Source organism: Peromyscus maniculatus, chromosome 6 (genome assembly GCF_049852395.1).
Source record: "Peromyscus maniculatus bairdii isolate BWxNUB_F1_BW_parent chromosome 6, HU_Pman_BW_mat_3.1, whole genome shotgun sequence".
Lineage (NCBI taxonomy): Eukaryota > Metazoa > Chordata > Mammalia > Rodentia > Cricetidae > Peromyscus > Peromyscus maniculatus.
The window spans coordinates 46,784,510-46,805,776 of NC_134857.1; positions in this window are offsets into that span (position 1 = coordinate 46,784,510).

Here is a 21,267-nt window from a genome sequence, read left to right on the forward strand (position 1 = left end):
ATTAATTCATTGATTGATTAGAGGGCCGTGACACAATCTAAGTGTAGAAGACAACATGAGCGAGTCAGTTCTCTCCTTCCACTTTCTGGGTCCCAGAGATTGAACCAAATCGTCAGGTTTGCACCTTTTCCCTCTGAGCCATCTCCACGGCTTGAGGTATACTTTCAATTTTTCTACTTTATTATTATTATTTTAATTAACAAAACCACTTAGCCTCTGACAGACTCTCTCATTTCAGTCTTCTGAAACTCGGAAGTAAAGAGCTCTTGTGGGCACTGTTGGTTTTTACGGCGCTCTTACCCTGTGAGGAAAAGTCACGAAACATGACAGAATCTACTAACAAGAGTTTTATTAAGATAAGGGAGAGGGACAGATGTGCACAGGCCTGCGGAAAGATACATGTGTGAAGGGGGCCGGGGAAATCATGGCACCGGCTTATAAAGGCCGGGCCGCGCCTGCACACACAGGCCCATGTGGCTATTCCACGCGTGCGTGTAGATCACAGGGTTGTGTAAAGCCACGGGGTCCTGGGTTATGGAAGACGCTTGACCTGGAAATGACTGGGCAGAAATGACTAGGTATCCCACCAGGCATGCGCGACCCCCAGGGTCATGGGTCATGCAAGACGTTTTGACCCGGAAATGACTATGCAGAAGTGAGTAGGCTGCACCAGGCACGTGCAACCATGCCCAACTGTGGGGGTGTGTTGGGAATTTATATCAGACACAGGACATGCATTCAGTAATTTGGTGAACAAGTGGACATATGGTTAACACTGAACATTGGAGGAGGAAGTTATGTCTAACAATTGTACACATCCATTAGTCCATTATCATGTAACACAGGTTGACCTAAACTCATTATGTAATGGAAGATGATCTTGAACTTCTGATCCTTTTGCCTCCAGGAGCTTCCTTGTCCCATGTGCCTGGTTTTACAGCATGTCCTGGGAACTGAACTCAGGGCTTCTTGCATGTTAAACAAGCAGTCTAGCCGGTGAGCTATATCCCTAGCCCGTCTTCACACACTTAGAATCCTTGGACATGCACATCATGGTGCCCATTGCAGACAGAGAGCCTGGAGGTGAGAGACAGGCCCTAGTCTCCTGGGCACGAGCTCTATTCACAACACCCCCCCCCCCCAATGGCCTATGGAAGTCACCATAATCATGAATTCTTCGTGATAAAGGAATGATCTTCAAGTGATGATAATATTCAAGGCCTGTCTCATGATTTTAAAGATTTCTACTATTATGTTTCTTTTTCTTTCCCCTTTTTAGAGTACCATGGCTTCTAACAATATTCTAAATCAAACTGGAGGCAACCTTTGGTAAGACTCCTCTGAAGCTCAGAAAGACTGTTAACACAGATGGTATTTTAACTGACCAGCTAATCACTTTTTCTTTAAAAAAGACATATACAACCATATCACTTCCCAGCGAATGCGTCTCTTTACTACACAGCTGCAAACATTCCCTCACACTGGGCAAAGTTCCCTCCACCTCCAGCTTCCCTCTCAGCAGAGTGCATATACCTTTTTCCCTTTGCTTTGTCCAAACGGCAGCTGACCTGCCGAGCCATGATCCTCACCGAGCTTTTTGTCTTCAGTCCTTTTTGAAGGCTGTTTTCTACACAGGTTCTGCAATGAGTTTTTCTGGAAATGCAAGTCCATCTGTTATCAACAGTGAGTTTCCTCCACTTCACCACAAGAGAAGAAAAATAAAAATGGACCATCTAGCATATTTCCAAGCAAATACACGTTTCCGAGTCTCTGGGTCTCTTCCTGCTGCTGCACTGCTCCTCCCCAAGTTACGTGGTAGGGATAGAAAAAAGAAACTGCTACATTCTTCATTCCCGGATTTAGGTGCTTTAGTAAACCACGCCTATTTTATTCCTGTGCAGGGGCTAAAAGGCTGGGTTTTGATAACCATTTCTTTTTGTTCCTTTCTCCATCACTAACCACCTCATGAACATAAAATCTCTAACTGTGTTTCCTTCGGGCTATAAGGCAAGGATATAAAAAGAGCATGAAAGATGAAAGTCAGAAAACCATAAGATCAAGAGACAAATCCTCCAAATAGTTTTTATTTATTTTTTTGTTTTTTTTTTTTTTTGTTTTTTTTTTTTGTTTTTTTTTTTGTTTTTTGTTTTTTGTTTTTTGTTTTCCAAGACAGGGTTTCTCTGTGTAGCTTTGCGCCTTTCCTGGAGCTCACTTGGTAGCCCAGGCTGGCCTCGAACTCATAGAGATCCGCCTGCCTCTGCCTCCCGAGTGCTGGGATTAAAGGCGTGTGCCACCACCGCCCAGCTCCAAATAGTTTTTAAAAGAAGAATATCAGAAACAATAATGACGAGGCTAAAAAGAATTATACCTGAGAAAGGTAATAATTAAAATAGAAAAGGCTTGGCATGATATAAATAAAAATTTTTGAAAATTGGGGCTGAAGAGATGGTGCAAAATCTGTTAGAAGTATTTGCTGCTCTTGCAGAGGACCTGAATTTGGTTCCCAGCACCCATTTGCATGGCTGACAACCTGCCTATAACTCCAACTCCAAGGGGATCTGATGCCTCTCTCCTCCAGGAGCACATATACACATTTGTGTATAAACGTTCCCACACATTATTAAAAATAATGAAAACATTTGAAAAAACATTGCAAGTTAAACTGATTTTAAAGGACTTAGCTGAGAAAAAATTAACATGCTGTGAAACTGAAAAGAATAGATATAAAGGTCCAGGATGTAGCTCAGTGGTAGGGCTCTTACCTACCATGCAAAGAGCCTTGGATTTAGAGCCTAACAATGGGAGGAAACAAACACATCTACATACAAAAAAAAATGTAAAATATAGGGTGTTTCATGATTATGGATCAGTAGGATTAATATAGAAAAGTTGCCATCCTACCAAAACAATCAACAGATTTAATGCAATCCCCATCAAATTCCAACACAATTCTTCACAGATCTTGAAAGGACAATTTTCAGATTCATATGAAAAAAATCAACCACGATAGCTAAAACAGTCCTAAATAATCGAAGAACTGCAGGAGGTACCACTATCCCCAACCTCATTGTACTACCGAGTTATAGTAATAAAAACAGCACGCAACTGGCATAAAAACAGACATGTTGATAAATGGAATAGAATTGAAGACCCAGACATAAATCTACACACCTATGGACACCTGATTTATTTTTTTATAAAGAAGCCAGAAATACATGCTGAGGGAAAAAAGGCAGCAATTCAACAAATGGTGCTGGTCAAACTGATGACTGCATGTTGAAGAATCCAAATAGGTCCATACTTACCACCCTGCACAAAACTCAACTCAAAATGCATCAAGAACCTCAACATAAAACCAAATACACTGAGCCCGACAGAAGAGAAAATAGGGACTAGCTGAACTCATTGATCCTGGAAAAGACTTTCTGAACAAGACACCATTAGCACAGCCACTAAGATCAACAATTAATAAATAGGACCTCAGAAAACTGAGAAGCTTCTGCATGGCAAAAGGCACCATCATTCAAAGTGACAGCCTACAGTGTGGCAAAGATTTTACCAACTACACACCTGATGGAAGGCTAATATCCAAAATATATAAAGAACTCATGAAACTAGATATCAAGGAAGCAAAAAACTCAATTAAAAATGGGGTACAGATATAAATAGAGAATTCTCAAAAGAGGAAACTCCAATGGCTGAGAAACAAAGAAATGTTCAATATCCTTAGGCATCAGGGAAATGTAAATCAAAACTACTTTGAGATTCCATCCATACCCGTCAGAATGGCTAAGATCAACACAACAAGTGACAGCTCATGCTGGCGAGGATGTAGACTAAGACAGACCACTCATTTATTTCTGGTAGGAGTGTGAACTTGTACAACCACTATGGAAATCAGTGTGGTGGTTCAAGTCAGGAAGATGGGATAAATCGACCTCAAGATCCAACTACACCATTCTAGGGCATATACTCTACTACAGAGACACTTGCTCAACCATGTACATTGTTGCCCTATTCATAATAGACAGAAACTGGAAACAACCTAGATGTCCTTCAACAGATGAATAGAAAAAGAAATGTTACATTTACACAATGGAGTATTACTCAGAAGCTGAATGAAATCATGAAATTCACAAGTTAGTAGATGGAACTAGAAAAAAAAATCACCAGATCCAGAAAAACAAATATGGTATGTATTTGCTTATATGTGGATATTAGTTGTTAATAAGCAAGCTGTAATTCTTAGATCCACAGAGGTTAGATATAGAGGGACAAGAGGGGGACAGATAGATCTCTCTGGAAAAGGGAATAGAATAGTTAAGGATGGTTGAGCAGGTTGGGCCCACTCCTTGAGATAGAACCCATACCTGGCACTACTTGGGTGACCAAGAACCTGAGACTAGATAGCTCAGGGACCTATGGTAAAACCAAATACTACTATTGTGAAAGAACATCACAATAAAATGACTCCTGATGATATTCTGCTATACTCATTGATAAGTGCTTTGTTCAACCATCATCAAAGAGGCTTTCTCCTGAAGCAGATGGGAACAAATACAGAGACCCACAGCCAGACAATATGTTGAGAACACATGACCTCAGAACACTCAGTCCTAAGCAGGATGTCTTCATCAAATCCTTCCCCTCAGAATACTAGGAACCCTGCAGAAGAAGAGGCAGAAACAGTGTAAGTGTCAGGGGAAATGGAGAACAACAAGGAAACAAGACCCTCGAAATCAACAGGGTCAACACACACGTGAATCACGGAGACTGAGGCAGCATGCACGGGGCCTGCCTAGGTCTGCACCAGATGGGGTCCTACAGCTGAAAGAAGTGGACACATGCCGCCATGCCTCGCCCAGAAGCTACCTCCAACTGATAACCGCTTGAAAATGAAAATTTCGTTTTCTCCAAGGAAGTCTCACTGGGGAAACAAACTACTCTTAAGGGTAGGCTGCTTGCCCAGCAGCAGATGACCAACAGAACAGTACCTCAACAGCATCTTTGGAAGTTCCTTGTCTCCTAATGTCATGACAGGGCTTTTTTTTTTTAAACTTTATCTTTTTTTTTTTTTTTTTAAATATTTTTTCTCTTTTTACCCCACAGGTTCTTTGGTTATATATTATGATTTCCAGTTTAATGCTTTATGGGATTCCTAAGCTTGTGAATGAGTGGGTCTTTGTGTCTCTTCTGCTTCTTGTGCCTTTTCTTGGGCTCTTTTTCTTCTGTTGGTTTGTTTGGTCCAAATCTGATGAGTTAGTTTTTCTTTTATCTTATTATTATTCCCCCTTAGAAGCTTGTTTGTTTTCTTATGAGAGACAGAAAGGGAGTGGATCTGGAGGGGAGGGAAGGTGGGGAGGAACTCGGAGGAGTAGAGGAAGTGAAACTATAAAAGGAAAAAAAATGTAGGGGGGTAATTTTTTCAGGTATAAATTAGAGAAATGTAATAGGCATTTGATGCTTACAGCCGAGAACGCTTTTGATGGTAAAAATGAAGGTGAGAGGTGATACTGTGAAGGAGCCCCAAAATAGCTTGACCACACAGCAGCCATGACAGGCTTAGAGGCCTAGACACAGCTTCTGTGACAGGCTTATTGGCAGGCAACACCCAGATCCAGGAAAAGTCTTAAGCTGATACCACCCAGGGATCCACCCAGGGGTGAGGAAGTACCTGACCTCCCAAACATTTCAACCATTAGATAAGGTGACCAGATGTCCTTGAGTCTAGCATACACCTATTTTTTGTTTTACAGATACCCCTAGACAATTGTCAGCCAATCAGTGTCCTGGACCCTGGAAATCCCTTCACCCCAACCTCTGCTATGATAAAAACTCTGCCCCGCCTGAGTTCAGGGCTCTCTGCTCTCACCGCTGTGTCAGATGGACAGAGGGACCAAGCTCTGGAGCTTGAAATAAAGGCTCTTTGCTTTTACATGCGGGATTTGGTCTCCATGGTGGTCTTTTGGGGGTCCCCGCAATCTGGTCATAACAATACCAACTGCACAGGAGGGCTAGAGTGATGCTCTGGTACTTGAATTACTTTTTTCTTTTTAAATCATCATGATCTAAGGACTTGGCCATATATTCATGACACAATGGACAAACAGGACAAGAGATATGCCCACAGAAGAGGCCAGCGGATTCCGTCCAGGAAAGATCTGACACAGACTTTATTTCAAGGTAACTCCTCTGTATGAAGGAACCAAATGGACTTGATGCTGTGCCAGCCTGGCTCTAATATCTGGATCTCAGGTTTTATATTTCCCTCAGATCTCTTTATAATTATCAGACTGGTGAAAAATTTTAAGCAATAATACTTGCTACTCTTGCAAATAGGGATAGTAGATTTCTCTCCCCTATTACTGATAAATGCATGTAAGAAAGTCTGTCACGTTAGTAATAAATACATTTCTGCTAAGGCAGAAATACTGCAAGTGAAGGGTTCACAACACGCCCCCCCATGGTCGCATTTACCAGGCGGACACTTCCGCCTAGCCAATTCCGGTCAGGCCAGACACCTCCACCTAGCAAGTTCCGGCCAAGGCATCTCACGTGACCAGAATCCGTGACGTTACATGGCTACGTAAGTGCACAACGTGACCATGTGATCTATGCACACGCGTGGAGTAGTGACGTGACCTGGCCACGCCCCCAGCCGGTTTTTAAAGCGGAGCGCCATATTCCCAGTTCTCTCTCTTCTCTCTTCTCTCCCTCTTCTCCACGCACGCACGTGTCTCTCCCACAGGCCTGCACTCTCTATCCCTTTATTTCTAATAAACTCTTATAAGCGGATTCTGTCGTGTTTCGTGACGTTTCGTTGCAGGGTAAGAACACAACGCAGCTAAATAACTAACAGCAAGTTCCTAGCCAGTAGAGAAATCTAGCACTGTTTTTTTTTTCACTGAGTTTTGTAAAGAATAACAAATGAATTATCCAGGGCTACACTGGGGAGGGGTATGGTGATATTTTATTTGTGTTAAAATGTGATTTTATTTGTATGTTAATAAATAAGTTGCCTGAGGATCAGAGCTAAGAGCAAGCCATTAAGCAGAAGTCTGGTAGTGGTAGCAAACGCCCTTAGTCCAATCACATGGCAGGCAGAGTCTCTGTGTGTTCGAGGACACAGCCAGCATGGTGACACACGCCTTTAATCCCAGCACCAACCATAGAGACCTGGAGGTCTGTATAGACAGGCAGTGACAAGGAAGTCATGTGGTTGGGTTTAGAACCAATGAGAAGGCAGAACAGAAAGGCAATAAAAAGACAGGACACAGGAAGAAGGTCTCTCTCTCAGGGGAAGGACAGCAGCGAGTGGTAAGATAAGGTGGTCTTAGCTCTTGGCTACTGCTCTGATCTCTGGGCTTTTAACTCTTTATTTGGCTCTGTGTTTCTTATTTAATAAGACCATTTAGAATTACATCTACAAGGTGAGGGGGGGAATGCTCTTCTGCTTTAAAGACCATCTGAAATGGAAGTATCATTATGGAATATTTTTTGAAAGGAGATGGGATACTTACATTCATTTTTAATGTGTCCACTTATCACCTGGGAAATTATTTACTTGGCCAAATTACCTTTTTCAAGCACTGATGTATGATTAATCCATTTGTTAATGTATTCATTCAGCAAATATTAATTGAGAAGCTGCAGTATAAAAGGCACTGCACGTAAGCAAATACCATAATTATGATGATTATAATGACCAGCCTCTACGGAGTCCTTGTCATACATCTAACTCTATGCTAGCTCTTTCACATACACAGTCTAACATCACCTTTGCAGCAGCCCTGTGAAGCAAGTATGTGCTGTTATCTGCATTCACCAGATGAAGAAAGTGAGCATGGATAACTCACCTAAGATCCCACAACTAGCAACTGGCAGACCAAGTTACAAACCCAGGAAACCCAACTCCAGTATGCATATTGATAACTACAGATGAATTCTGGCATCTTTTATATCAGTGGGATCTCTAATTCCAGATACCCCCAGGAGCCCAGTTTTGAGCCAGCAGCCCCAGACAGTTTCTTGTACCCTAATTACCATGCAGAGTCAAAGTCACACTGCGACTCTGAATGTTCATCTTCAGACAGGGAGACTTGTGCCCAGCTATTAGGCAAACATAGGTGAGCAGGCTGGGCTCTTCCACACTAGATTCTCTGTCTCGGTAAATTTGTAAATAATACCCCAGAAAGAGACAGCTCAGGGAGAAACACAGAAGCAGGGAAGCAAAATGAGAAGAAGAGTAAAATAAAAACTGTCACTCCCCAGCAATCACAAATGGAAGGCAGGATTCTCAACCCCCTGGGCTTCCTCGTTTCTCTCTGTAGGCCTAAGACAGACCCCTGTCACTTGCAATGAATCAAACCACTCATCTCAAAAGTGAAAATAAATTGTATTGGAAAAGCATCAGCATGAATAACATAAACAGGTTTCACATATAAATGGCTACATAGACGACTACTGTGCTCAGCACAGTTTTTCAATTTATATGTTGCCTATCTGAAAATAAGGTAACGTGATCAAATACCTACAAGATCCAAATGCATAGCCTCAGGGAGGTGATCACAGACTATGAAACAGTGATGTAGTCAGCACAACTAAAAAGCTTGCCCTTCCAAACAGCATTCAAAGTGAGGTAAACAGACTAAATGCATAAACCAATAGAATAAAAAGGAAATCCTTTGTAGGCCAAATGTCACAGTTTTCAGGGTTACTTCTACCTCATGAAACTCTAAGACTGAAGGAGACTTTAGAAAGGTAGAGGGGAAAAAACTAAGACATAATGAGAAAGCTAAGCACAACAGAAAGAAACTTGTCTTGTGGTGGATAATGCATGCTAGGAAATGTTAGTTCTTGTCTTTATCAGGCCCCATCCTCTTACCATTCATGACTTAATACACAGAGGTGGTTGTTGTTGTTGTTGTTGTTGTTATTTTGTTAAAACAAGGTCTGAAGACTTCTAAACTGCGTAATTTACTGTGGAATTGATTTTTTAAACTCAACAAGGCACTGAAGCATTTGAAGGGCAAGCGTTTGTCTCTGAGCTTGAAGCCTGTACTTTCCAGATAAACACTGTTTTCCTTTTTAGGAAGTATTGATGTAACCCGAGTGGTATGGAAACCTCATCTGGAGTCATCAGAAAATCCTGTTTCCTTTCTGCCTAAGGATATTCATAAAGTCCCCTTCTTTAAGAAAATGATACAGATCAACAGAAAACGTATTATCTTAATAAGCACTGACTAAGGCTATCATACTTAAACTCTCAAAACTCCCCCTGGAGTCTTCTGACTGTGAGGCTTATCACGCATGCATCATTCATGCAGCACTGTGGGGCACAATAAAAATTAAGAAGATTTATACTGGAAATCAATTTTCTTTTGTTACACATTTAACCCAAGCACTATGGCAACAAAATGTAAGATAAAGTAGGTCATGGGCTTCAACTGGAATGGCTTCAATAACACCAAAGCCAGTTATAATTTGCCATGCACCTTTTAGGAGTCTTCATTTTAAAGCTCTACTCAGCCACTACATCTAAGAACAACCCATTGAATAAAAATCCTAAGACTAAGTTCCCTAATGAGATTTATTTAATGTCAGTGCCTAATTCACTTGGCGTCCCGATTCACTTACAGTGTCCCAAATACATAGTCACAAATAGGGAATTTCAGATAAAGGAACAGTATACAGAGTGTTACCATCTTGGAAGGACAGTGCACTGTTTGCAAAGCCCTCTGGGAATTTTGGGGAGAGTGAACCCAACTGGGCATCCTAAATGATGAGATAACTGGAGATTGTGCTTCTGTCCATAGGTTCTACAGCCCCTCAGTGTTTCTAAGGAACCAAGCTGGACACCTAGCCAATGGCCTGAGATATTTGTACCCAGGAGATAAATAGCACTAAATGTTAATCTCATGCACACTATCTCCTGATACCATCTTCCTTGGCCTCTGAGGAAGATGAGTTCCTTCCTCTGTTTTACTAACCTATATGGGTTTTTTTTTTTAAACAACTCTAGCCACCCCTGTGGGACCTTTCTGTACTATATACACTGTTTTCATTATCTCTTCCATACTTAGGGCTTGCAGATCGTTAGAATCAGAAAGAATTGTCTGTTTAGCCTACCATTGATAACTGTGTGGCCTTGGGCAAACTGAGCCTCATTCTCATACAGGGTTCCAGAGGTTGATGGAAGCATGAAATGAAGCCCTCTGCAAAGGTTTCACTGGTCCTAACCAAGCAAAACAAAGTCCTGATATATATTACTATGGTTTGGTAACAGCTTAAGCCTTCCAGTAAGATTGCTTCAATTCAAACTTCACTTAAAGCATTTCTTAGTTACATGAACCTGTAGAAGTTATTTCAACCAAGACTCCATTTTGTCAATCTATTTGAGAGGAAAAGGCTGTACCCATTTCATGGTAAATTGGGAAAGATTAAGTAGAAAAGTGTATGTAGCAGCTGGCAAGACATATGGTTACAATCAAAATATGTTACGTAAATATTTCTCCTTTGCCTCATTTCCAGGCTTAGCCCCTCCCTTTCTAAGAAATTCTTCCATAATTATTTATATATGAACATGTGTGTGTGTGTGTGTGTGTGTGTGTGTGTGTGTGTGTGTGTGTGTATGAGAGAGAGAAAGAGAGAGAGGGGCAAGTGGGGAGAGAGAGAGGGGGAGGGAGGGAGGGAGGGAGGGAGGGAGGGAGGGAGAGAGGAGGAGTGGGGAGAGAGAGAGAGGAGTGAGGAGAGAGAGAGAGAGACAGACAGACAGACAGACAGACAGACAGACTAAACTGGGAGATAAAAGGGGAAAAACTTCACTGGAGAAAGACAGATCTAGTGCAAGTTTAAAAGCCTTCAGTTTCTTCCCAGCATGACTGCTTCCATCCACTACAACCTTGTCCATCCACTACAACCTTTGGAAAAGACAAGGGGATTTCAGGTTCCACTCAGAAGAAAATGGGACCATGTCCACTCTACAGCAAAGAGACAGGATGGGGGAGTTGGCACCTATTCTCCATTAAAGTCATATTTTGTTACCATGATGGTTAACTTTACATGTTAATTTGCTTGAGCTGAGGGGTGTCCTAATAGCTAGGAGAATTTTATTTTTTGGTATGTCTCTGTGGATGATTCTGGGAGACACCCATATTACGATCGGTAGGTTGAATTTAAAAAGTTCACAGGTCAATGCAGGTGGCTATCATCCAACCTGCTGAAAGCCCAACTAGGACAAAAAGGTTGAGGAAAGGCAAACGCATTATTTTTTGGGGAGCTGGAACATCCATCTTTTGCAGCCTTCGGACATCAGCACCTCAGGTTGTCAGGCCTTTAGACTTGGACTAAGGCTACACCACCAGCTTTCCTGGGCAACCAGCTGGGAGACGGCAGACTGTGGGACTGCTTAGCCTCCGTGATCATAGTAAGAAGTCCACAATTAATTCATCCGTATGTGTGTGTATCCTGTTGGTTCTGTCTCTCTGGAGACTCAAGTACAACTACAAAAGAACCCTGATTCTGAATGCTAGAAAACACACATTAAAGAAAAAAAGCCATGATCACAACCCAGGTGACTTCTATTAACACTCTAAAATAACTCCTCTAGTTGTTCCCATACATCTAGATGTGTGCACATAGCTAGTATTAAATGTAGCTGTGATTACCTTTCCAATAGTTCCAGTGTGAGCATTTTTCAATGTCACTAAAAATGCTTCTAAAACACTATTTTCGATGACTACAAAATTATCTTTTAGATGAATGTGTCATAATTTATGTATTTACCTTAATAACTCTTATTACTTTCTAATCATGAAATAATTATGTCCATTTATAAAATTAGAAGCCATAATACATAAACCATCCATAATCTTATAATTCAAATATAACCACTATGATGTTTTGATATATTTTCTTCTGGTATTTTTTTTATGATTAGCTATTATATGCTGAAAATAATTGAGGTCATATATTATAAGTGCTTTCCCATGTCTGTCATTTAAAATGCTTTTAAAATATAGTTCTCAGTGCCTATAAAATACGAAATTAAATATGTCTAATATAATGCCTTTACTGGCAAGGAGGAGAGAAATGTCTATCCTGTAAGGACAGAAACTCTCCAGAGTCCAGACTTGCTTAGCATATGAAAGTCACAGGATTCTCCCCAGTGGACCACAGAAACAATGAAAAGGTAAGTGTTTAGGGTCAGAGTTTTTTCAGTAACAAAAGACAGAAGCCCTTCCCAAAGGAGGTTAAGGAAAAAAAAAAAAGGAAAAAATGACATAGAAATAAGAAGGAATGGAGAGTGGAAGAAAAAGGAGAAATATTAGCTTAGGTAAGTTAAAGGAAGCTCCATCCCTGATGAGTCCAGGGGTACAGGAAGAATCTGAAGGACTTAATGTTAGACTTCTGCCTCTTGATGGTGCGAGCTATGAGTAATAGTAAGAATATATTCCTGTAAGGTAGCTGGTCACATGACTGTGCAGTTTACATGATCCTTGTAGTTCCTGATCCCAAATGTGAACCTGGTAGTTTGTCTGGAGACTCATGAACAAAAGAACCAAGGAAGATCCTGGAAGCCCAAGCTAATCTTGGTCAGAAAGACAGAATATCTGTTTGGCAAAGCTGTTTGTGGGAGCCAGACCTGGCTGGGTGCAGATTTGCTACACTGGCTTGCAGGATAGGAGTGAGGTTCCTACAGAAGGGATAAATAGCCGCAAAGCCACACCCAAACAGAGAGGAGGTCAAAGGTTATATCCCTGCAGGCACTAGGATCCTGAGAAGGGAAGAGGAGTGACCCCCTGGTGGAGCAACTAGGTAGTGTGGCCCTCGGTAGAAATCGTCCTGTGAACACACCATAATGTATTTCACCATGGTGATCGCTGCTAGCTGCCTCATTCACCAGTGCCTCCTCTTACATGAGCTCTTTTTTTAAATTTATTTTACAATAATATCCCTTTATTTCTGGTTGTGAAATAAACTCAGATTCAAGATAACACCAAAGACAGTAAACGAATCGCTGTATTGCCGCTACCCAGTGGTGACCGAATGGGCGTGTGCATACACGTGCACATATATACACACTTGTATGTATATTTACACAAAGTTAACAGAGTACTTCAGAGTTTTAATTTGTGATTTTTAAGATTAAGACAGAAGCATTTTATCACTAAATATTGCCGTTTGTCTTAGGGTTCTATTGCTATGATGAGATACCATGACCAAGGCAACTCTTATTTTTAAAAAAAGTGTTTGGGGCTCGGTCATCGTTTGAGAGGTTAGTCCATTGTCATCGTGGCGGGAAGTGTGCAGCACTCAGGAAGAAGTGGGTCTGAATGCTAACACATGGTGCTGGAGAAGAAACTGAGCAGTCTACATCTGGATCTGCAGGCAGCAGGAAGAGAGAGACACTGGGCCTGGCTTGGGCTTTTGAAAACCCCAGAGCCCACCACCAGTGACACACTTCCTCCAGCAAGGCCACACCTCCTATTCCTTTCAAATAGTGCCCCTCTCTGATGACCAATTTATGAGCCTATGGTGGCCATCTTATTCAAACTATCACACTATCCAAATACTGAGATGTTTAATATATTATTGTCTACTTTAATCAATTCTGAAAGAAAATAGTGGGACACTAAGAATTAACTTGAACATGAGAGGCTATATCCCAAAAAGTTCTTTGGCCTGAAAATTAGAATAGGCACTGCTTGACTTAGTTTTTGTTATCTTGGGATGAAAGGGGGAAAGACATGTGAGATCAGTCTTTGGAAACTAGACTTAGGATACAGGAGGTTTTAGGATACTAGTCTCAGGGAAAATAAAGGAGTCCCAAATGTAAGTGATGCCACAACAGCTTCCTCAAAGGGATGGAAGCAGTGAGGGAAACTTGGTAGGAATGCTGGGAAATCAACAAGCACAAATGCTTCGTGCTCTAAGGTAAGACCTCAAAAAGAGTAGAAAGGAGATAACACAAGTGTACTGTACTCCTCACATAAGTCTTTCTGCCTCTTCTTATCCGGTTCTTCCTCCGTGAACCTGGAACATAGACCAGACACGACCCCTTCAGCCAACCTCACAAGCCACATAAGCATGAGCACTTTGTCCTCGTTAGAGACAAAGACCAGACACGACCCCTTCAGCCAACCTCACAAGCCACATAAGCATGAGCACTTTGTCCTCGTTAGAGACAATAAAGAAGTTAGGGACACTATTGGAGGAGAGAAAAGAGTAACCAACCCCGCCCCCACTTTTGGGGGACTCTGTCAGTCTAATCACTGAAGTCCTGTGTCCCAGAAAATAGGTCAGGTCCTTGCAAAACTTTCACCTGGTTACCCTCCTCACCACCCTGGAGGGGACCTGTGAAAAATTCAAACACTCAAGAACTCATGGATTAACTTAGATATACATAATTTTTATAACTTCAAAATATGCAGAATGAAACCAGAAGGGACGAGAAGATTGAACCAAGACCAAATGTGGCAAGTGTGGGAACTTAATCCATACATGTGTCTGTAAACATGTCACTGTAACTCAGAGAAGGGAGATCCTGCCATGTTTTTAGGAAGTAAATATGGTAAAAACATAAGGTGTTTCTACGCACTAAAGTATGTGGGATGGTGTTCTCTTTATTTATAGACGTACATTTTTACATCAACAAGGTGTTTTGTTTGTTTTCTTTTTAGACTTGGAATACAGCTATACACAAGGGATTTCACTCATTAATTTGCAGTCACTCCCCAACAAAACCCAGTGCCCCCTGGGTCTTGAATTTTCAACTTTGAATCCTCCAAATGACAAATGACCCACCATGAAGGTTGTATGCCTTGTGCTTTTTTACTTTGATGTTCTGCTGAGAACTGTCACGCTCTGCTAATGCAGTAACAAAAATGCTGGGTCTCCAGTGGCCCTTGTAAGTCCTTTCCACTCTCCTTCCAATCTCCTATCCTATGTCCTCTCTCTTGCTGATTCTCAGAGAACCTAAGGTTCTCACAGACACAACACTGTGACATGGTGACGTGGTGCTGTCATCTACAAAGTTGTGTTCGAGAACCATGCAATGGAGTTATGGAAACACACACATACTGCTCATACTGCTTTAAGCAAGTTTACAGTTTTGCATTGAACCTCATTTAGAGCTATCTTTGACCACATGCAGCACATGAGCTACCTGCTAGATGCCTCTGCCTGCTCAAGACGCTTTCCTCCTGCACTTGCCAGCAGATCCGCCACCCTGGCACTGCTAGGCCCCAGCTCCCTCTTGACCCTTCCCTCTTAAAAGATTTCTGTGTCTGAGGCTTTTCTGCCCCATTGGACCACCTAGCTCTTCCCCACAATCCCAGGAACCTAATCCCATTAGTAACCATGGCCACCCTTCCAGGGCATCTTCTCAGGCTTCACTCTCCAGCACCTAGCCACACTCAATTCACCCCAGCTCTAAAAGGAATCAGTGAACATACTGTGTAGAATGCAAATGGTCCTTGGAATTGTCTCAATTTGCTTTCTTTGCTTAACAACGCTTTGGAAAGTTACCATTACGGAACACCACATGGAACATCCCACGCCCATGTGAGAGTTCCACTCAGTGTGGAAAGCTTACCATGTATTGATTCCCAGAAGTGGAACTAGAAGGGTCATTGGCTAGAAGGGTGATTCTCTACTTGTTTCTAATTTCTAAATTGCCTTCCAGGACTATTTACTCGGTATCTTTCTTGAGGTTAGCTGAGGTCTAACTTCCTGCTGTGTTTCAGTCTTCAGCCTTTATATCATTGAACCCATAGTTTTGGTGTGCAATTATGTATTTTCTAATATATATTAAAGGTATGGCTAATCAAGAAAAGGGAATTACTTTTCTCCCCTAGATGTTTTCAGTACTACTGCTCTTTATTATCACCTGGGGGTAGTTTTTAAAAACGTCTAGTGCTTAGGCTGTACCTCAGAACACTCAAGTCATGGTGGAGCCCAGCAGTCAAAAAAAAAAAAAAATGTAAAGCTTTCCAGGTAGTTATAACATGCCAGCCTGGTAATCAACACGGATCCCACAATCCTTCAAGCTACTCCCACCTGGATCCTGGGCCCTCTGCTCAAGATAGAAAGAAAGAAAAAGGAAGAAAGGAAGAAGGGATGGAGGATGGGAGGGAGGGAGGGAGAGAGAGAGAAAAAGAGAGAGATAAAAGGAAAGAAAGAAGGAAGGAAGGAAGGAAGGAAGGAAGGAAGGAAGGAAGGGGTTGGAGGGGAGAAAGTCTGTGTAAACTTAGATGCTCTTAGATCTAAATATGGTCTGAAGTGTAACATTTTAATTCAAGTAAATTAGTCTGAAATCATCTTAGTTTTAGAAAGGGTATTATACCTACTTTAAAAATCCATTATGCGCCGGGCGGTGGTGGCGCACGCCTTTAATCCCAGCACTAGGGAGGCAGAGCCAGGCGGATCTCTGTGAGTTCAAGGCCAGCCTGGGCTACCAAGTGAGTTCCAGGAAAGGCGCAAAGCTATACAGAGAAACCCTGTCTCGAAAAACCAAAAAAAAAAAAAAAAAAAAAAAATCCATTATGCATTTATAAGTTCCATGAGCGTATTAAATATTTAAAAATGTATTGTATACTACTCACCTCCTATCAAATTCTTCCTACTTTCCCTTCCTAACAAGAAACAGCTGTCTGTTAATATAAGAAGGTCTGTTCTGTAATTCTCTTACCACATGCTATGGATACTGTGGTTCATATGTGCTAAGCGCCTTGAAGAAAAGATTGAATTGCTTAAAATTCTGTGAACTTGCAGATGTTTATTTTCAAAGGGAACAATTAAAAAAAAGTCAGACTCTAAAAGCTGGTTTTCCTACACTTTTATTAGCCTATAGTTTCTGAAGTTGAAGTTTGTGTTACCAGTTCTAAGAGGTACCTTTTGTCCTCAGCACCCCTATTGTGGCTTTTAGGAAATCCCAGAGGTAATCATTTGTCTATCGTCAGATCCCTGACTTCACTTTTGTTGGCCATCTGCACACTTTGCATGCACAGTAGCTGCTGTGTGCATGTGCAGTCCCCCTTTGCATATGGAATGAGCACGCTCTCCAAAGGCAGGCCTATAAAGTTCTGAGGAAGGCACTGAGTACTTGGAGGACATCCAACATCATGAGATGGTGCTGCCTGGTGGGGAGATGATGGGGCTGACTGCTCCGGATCTCCCTTGTCTGTGCTCCATGGATCTTGAATAGATGGCACCAGGTCTGCTAATTTATTATTGATTAGGTGCTTTTTTATGTGATGGCACTATGTAGTAAATTTGTGGAAGAAAACACCTGTCTTAGTCACTGTTCTATTGCTGGGGAAAGACACCATGTCTGCTGCAGCTCTGACAAAGGAAAGCATTTATTTGGGGCTGGCTTCCAGTTTCAGAGGTTTCGTCCATTATTAGCATGGCAAGGAGCATGGTGGCATGCAGGCAGACATGGTGATGAAGAAGGAGCTGAGCTGTCGACATCTGGATCTGAAGGCAGCAGGAAGTGAGAGACACTGGGCCTGGCTTAAGCCCCAAAGCACACCTCCAGTGACACACTTCCTCCAACAAGGCCACACCTCCTAACCCTTCTCAAGTAGTGCCACTCCCTGATAACTAACCATTCAGTTATATGAGCCTATGGGGTCCATTCTTATTTAAACCACTACAATACCCAAGTTTTGTTTTGTTTTGCTGGTTTTTCAAAACAGGGCTTCTCTGTGTAGTCCTGAAACTTGCTCTGAGGACCAGGCTGGCCTCGGACTCAGAGACCCACTTGCTTCTGCCTTCTGAGTTCTGGGATTAAAGGCATGGGCCACCAACACGCAGCTACAACACCCGAGTATTATTTAATGAATGCAGAACAATGTCTGCTCTCAATCTGAAATTAAAAAAATTAAGCAAAAAGTCAAAACCAATGTCAATATCAATAATAACGATAGAAATTATGGCCACACTTTTTTAACTTGCTGTGAAAGAGGAAGGAACAACAATAGGCTAGATATATTCTTGGGGTTCTGCAATTGTTTCCCCTAAGTCCCAAAGAAAACCAGTTGTAGAGGGAAAAATGATTTATGTGGATTAAAATGTTTTTGCCCAAGGAGACTCCTAAATGGGAAGGGGGAGCATTCTATCTAGCTTGAAGAGGAGAAGGGCATTTCAAATAGGATGCAATAGCTAGAGGGCATTTGGAATAGTCAATATTGAGCTGGGGGTGGGGGGCTAGAGTTACCTTAAAGATTGGGATCAAGAACAAACCAGCATGCTAGGGAGGTGGCTCAGTAGTTAAGGCACTTGGCACTCTCCCAGAGGACCCAAGTTTGGTTCCTAGTACCTACTTCAGGTGGCTCAACCATCTGTACCTCCAACTCCAGAGGATCCAACATTCTCTTCTGAAAGATATGCACACAAGCGCCTCTCTCTCTCTCTCTCTCTTTCTCTCTCTCTCTCTCTCTCTCTCTCACACACACACACACACACACACACACACACACAAATAAAAACAACTCTTAAAAAAGTGTTTAAAAACCAACTCACTTGCCGGGCGGTGGTGGCGCACGCCTTTAATCCCAGCACTCGGGAGGCAGAGCCAGGCGGATCTCCGTGAGTTCGAGGCCAGCCTGGGCTACCAAGTGAGCTCCAGGAAAGGCGCAAAGCTACGCAGAGAAACCCTGTCTCGAAAAACCAAAAAAAAAAAAAAAAAAAAAAAAAAAAAAAAAAAAAAATTTAAAAAAAAAAAAAAACCCAACTCACCAGCAATTACCTCTAGTTGCTTTTGACCCTGAGCTCCACATGAAGAGCAATCATATTTGGTGATGGTGCTGGATGTCCAGGTCAGGCCTGGAAGCCAGCTGAAGGGGAGAGAATTACTTCTGGAGATCTTGTTCTATTTATCTTGCACTGCTCTGTGCCGAGCACAGCTTTTCTCGCACAGCTGATACTCAAAAACATCCGTTGCGCCAAAACGATTGTCTAACATCTGTACAAACACAAGAGCCGGAGCTGGGGGACATAACAATACTTCACAAAGCTTGTGCACTTGAGAGGACAGCGCCTAAGAGGAAGAGTGGTGGTTAATAGGGGAAAAGAGGAAGATGCGGCTAGTGTGCCCCACAGATCTTTTGATGAGACCACAACAAGCCGTGCTGATTCTCAGTGCAAAGTAATGGAAACCAGATGAGGGCCAGAGCATTTCCAGGAAAGGCAGGGGTGTTTAGGAAAGATAATTTGAGGTTATCACATTATCCATTTATACATTCATTCATCTCTGGAATGGACATTATACTTAAGGTCACCCCTAGTCCTTCGCTGAGGTATTGCAGCTGGGATGCTCTGGAGTGACTGTACTCTTCAGGTGTCTGCTTCCACATGTGGCACCGATGAACTGTTAAAATCACTGGGAAATGCCTTCAGAGGAAGCACTTTCAAAGTAAGACAGTTTGTGATTTGGAGGCAGAACAAAGACTTGCAGACACGCATGCAAATGGTAAGCAAAGGGCAAGGTGCCGCTTTAAAAGCGCGGCCCTTGTAAGCATTTCTCAGGATCATTCTTAGTCAGAAACAAGAGCTAATAAAACATTTGGTGCTGGGGAATCAACACGGGGCTCTGGAGGTATTCATTCTGCTACTGAGCTAAAGACTCAACCCCAAAATGTGTCTTCTGCTCTATACCTTGCTAAAGATCAAACACAGGACGTCGTACACACTAGGGAAGTGTGGCTGAAGACTTTCATATTGAATCTATTTTGACGCCATCTTGGGGGCTTTTAAGGAGAGGTTCCTGTAGAGCAGACAGTGAAAACTGATAGAATAACTGGTCATCCTGTGAAGGATGTACAGCTGTAGAGAGAACAGAGGCTATCTACAAGACCAGGTTGAGTCTGTAGACTTTGGGTAAGAGCAGAAGGAGGAGCCTCAGAGCAGACAGAAGTAAAAGCCAGAGGTGACTGGAAGAGACAGACCGGAGTGAAGCTATCGGACAATATAAAGACCAAGAAAGATTCTCTCTAAAGAGTGAATTTTAGTAAGCTAACAATGAGTCTTGCAATGTTTTCCGTGATGCTGTTTTATTTTGCTATTTAGCAGCAGAGAGTTTCAGCAAGTTCTGTACCTACACAGCTCTGTCTGGGTTTAATGATCCAGAAACATATAAAACCACCCAGAAGCTTCATGAGTCTGTGAATTTTGAGTAAGACTCTCATGCTTATGCCCACTACACCAGGTATTGATCACATGAGCTCACCATGAGGCAAGACATTTGACCTGAGTTGGTGCTAGAAAACTGTGAGGCCAGGCCAGGCCAGGCATGGTGGGTCTTTCTCCTGGCATTGGTTTTGAGCACTGAAGGAGTCAGTTACCCTGTCTGTCCATCTGCCAGTAATTATTATCTAAATGAAGACTTCTTCCAAGACTCATACATTTAAAAAAAAAAAAAAGACTTTTCATTTTATTTCTACTCCAAAAGTACTATTTATTGCTGAATTTACTATATAAATACAAGAAATTAGACATAAATTGGGAAAAAATCACACAGTATATCAACACCAAGTCCCTGGTATTGAAAACAATTTACATTTACCTATTTATTTGTGTCCGTGTGTGTGCAAATGTGTGCATGCCATGGCACTCGTGTGGAGGTCAAAGGACAACTTCAGGGGTCAGTTTTCTCTTTCCACCATGTGGGAAGCGAACTTTGGTCGGGTTTGGTGGCAGGCGCCTTTACCCTCTGCACTATTTCCCCAACCCAATCCCTTTTATTTTTAAGTGTGTTTCTCTTAGGACTTTCTGTTTACATGCTTTTTCTTTTTCACATGTCTGACTACTTTATAAATGGATTTTTATGTCAATTTTCACACTCGACATTGCATCACATAAGCAGTTTTCATAAAGACTAGTCTGGTGGTTGCATTTTATAAATTAACTAACTAGGTCCCTGTAGTAAATCATCTGGATTAGTTTCTAATTTCTCGCTGTTGCCTTAACACATTTATTCTTAAAACTTTCTACAAATTTGTCAAAATATTTGATTTAAAAGATTTAAAAGAAACACAAACATTTTGAAGCTATCGCTTTAATTTGTAAAATTGCTTTCCAAGCTGAATCCCTTCGGTCTGCTTGGGGTACAGGCTTTGGAGTCTGTCTGAGCTGAATCCTGGCTCCACGGCTGGAAGGAGGCCCTCACAGACCCTCAGGACTGACAGGAATCTGTGGTGCTGTCTGTTCCCTTGCATGATAAGATTGGAGGTTTCCCAACAATTAATACTTTTTAATATTAAATTC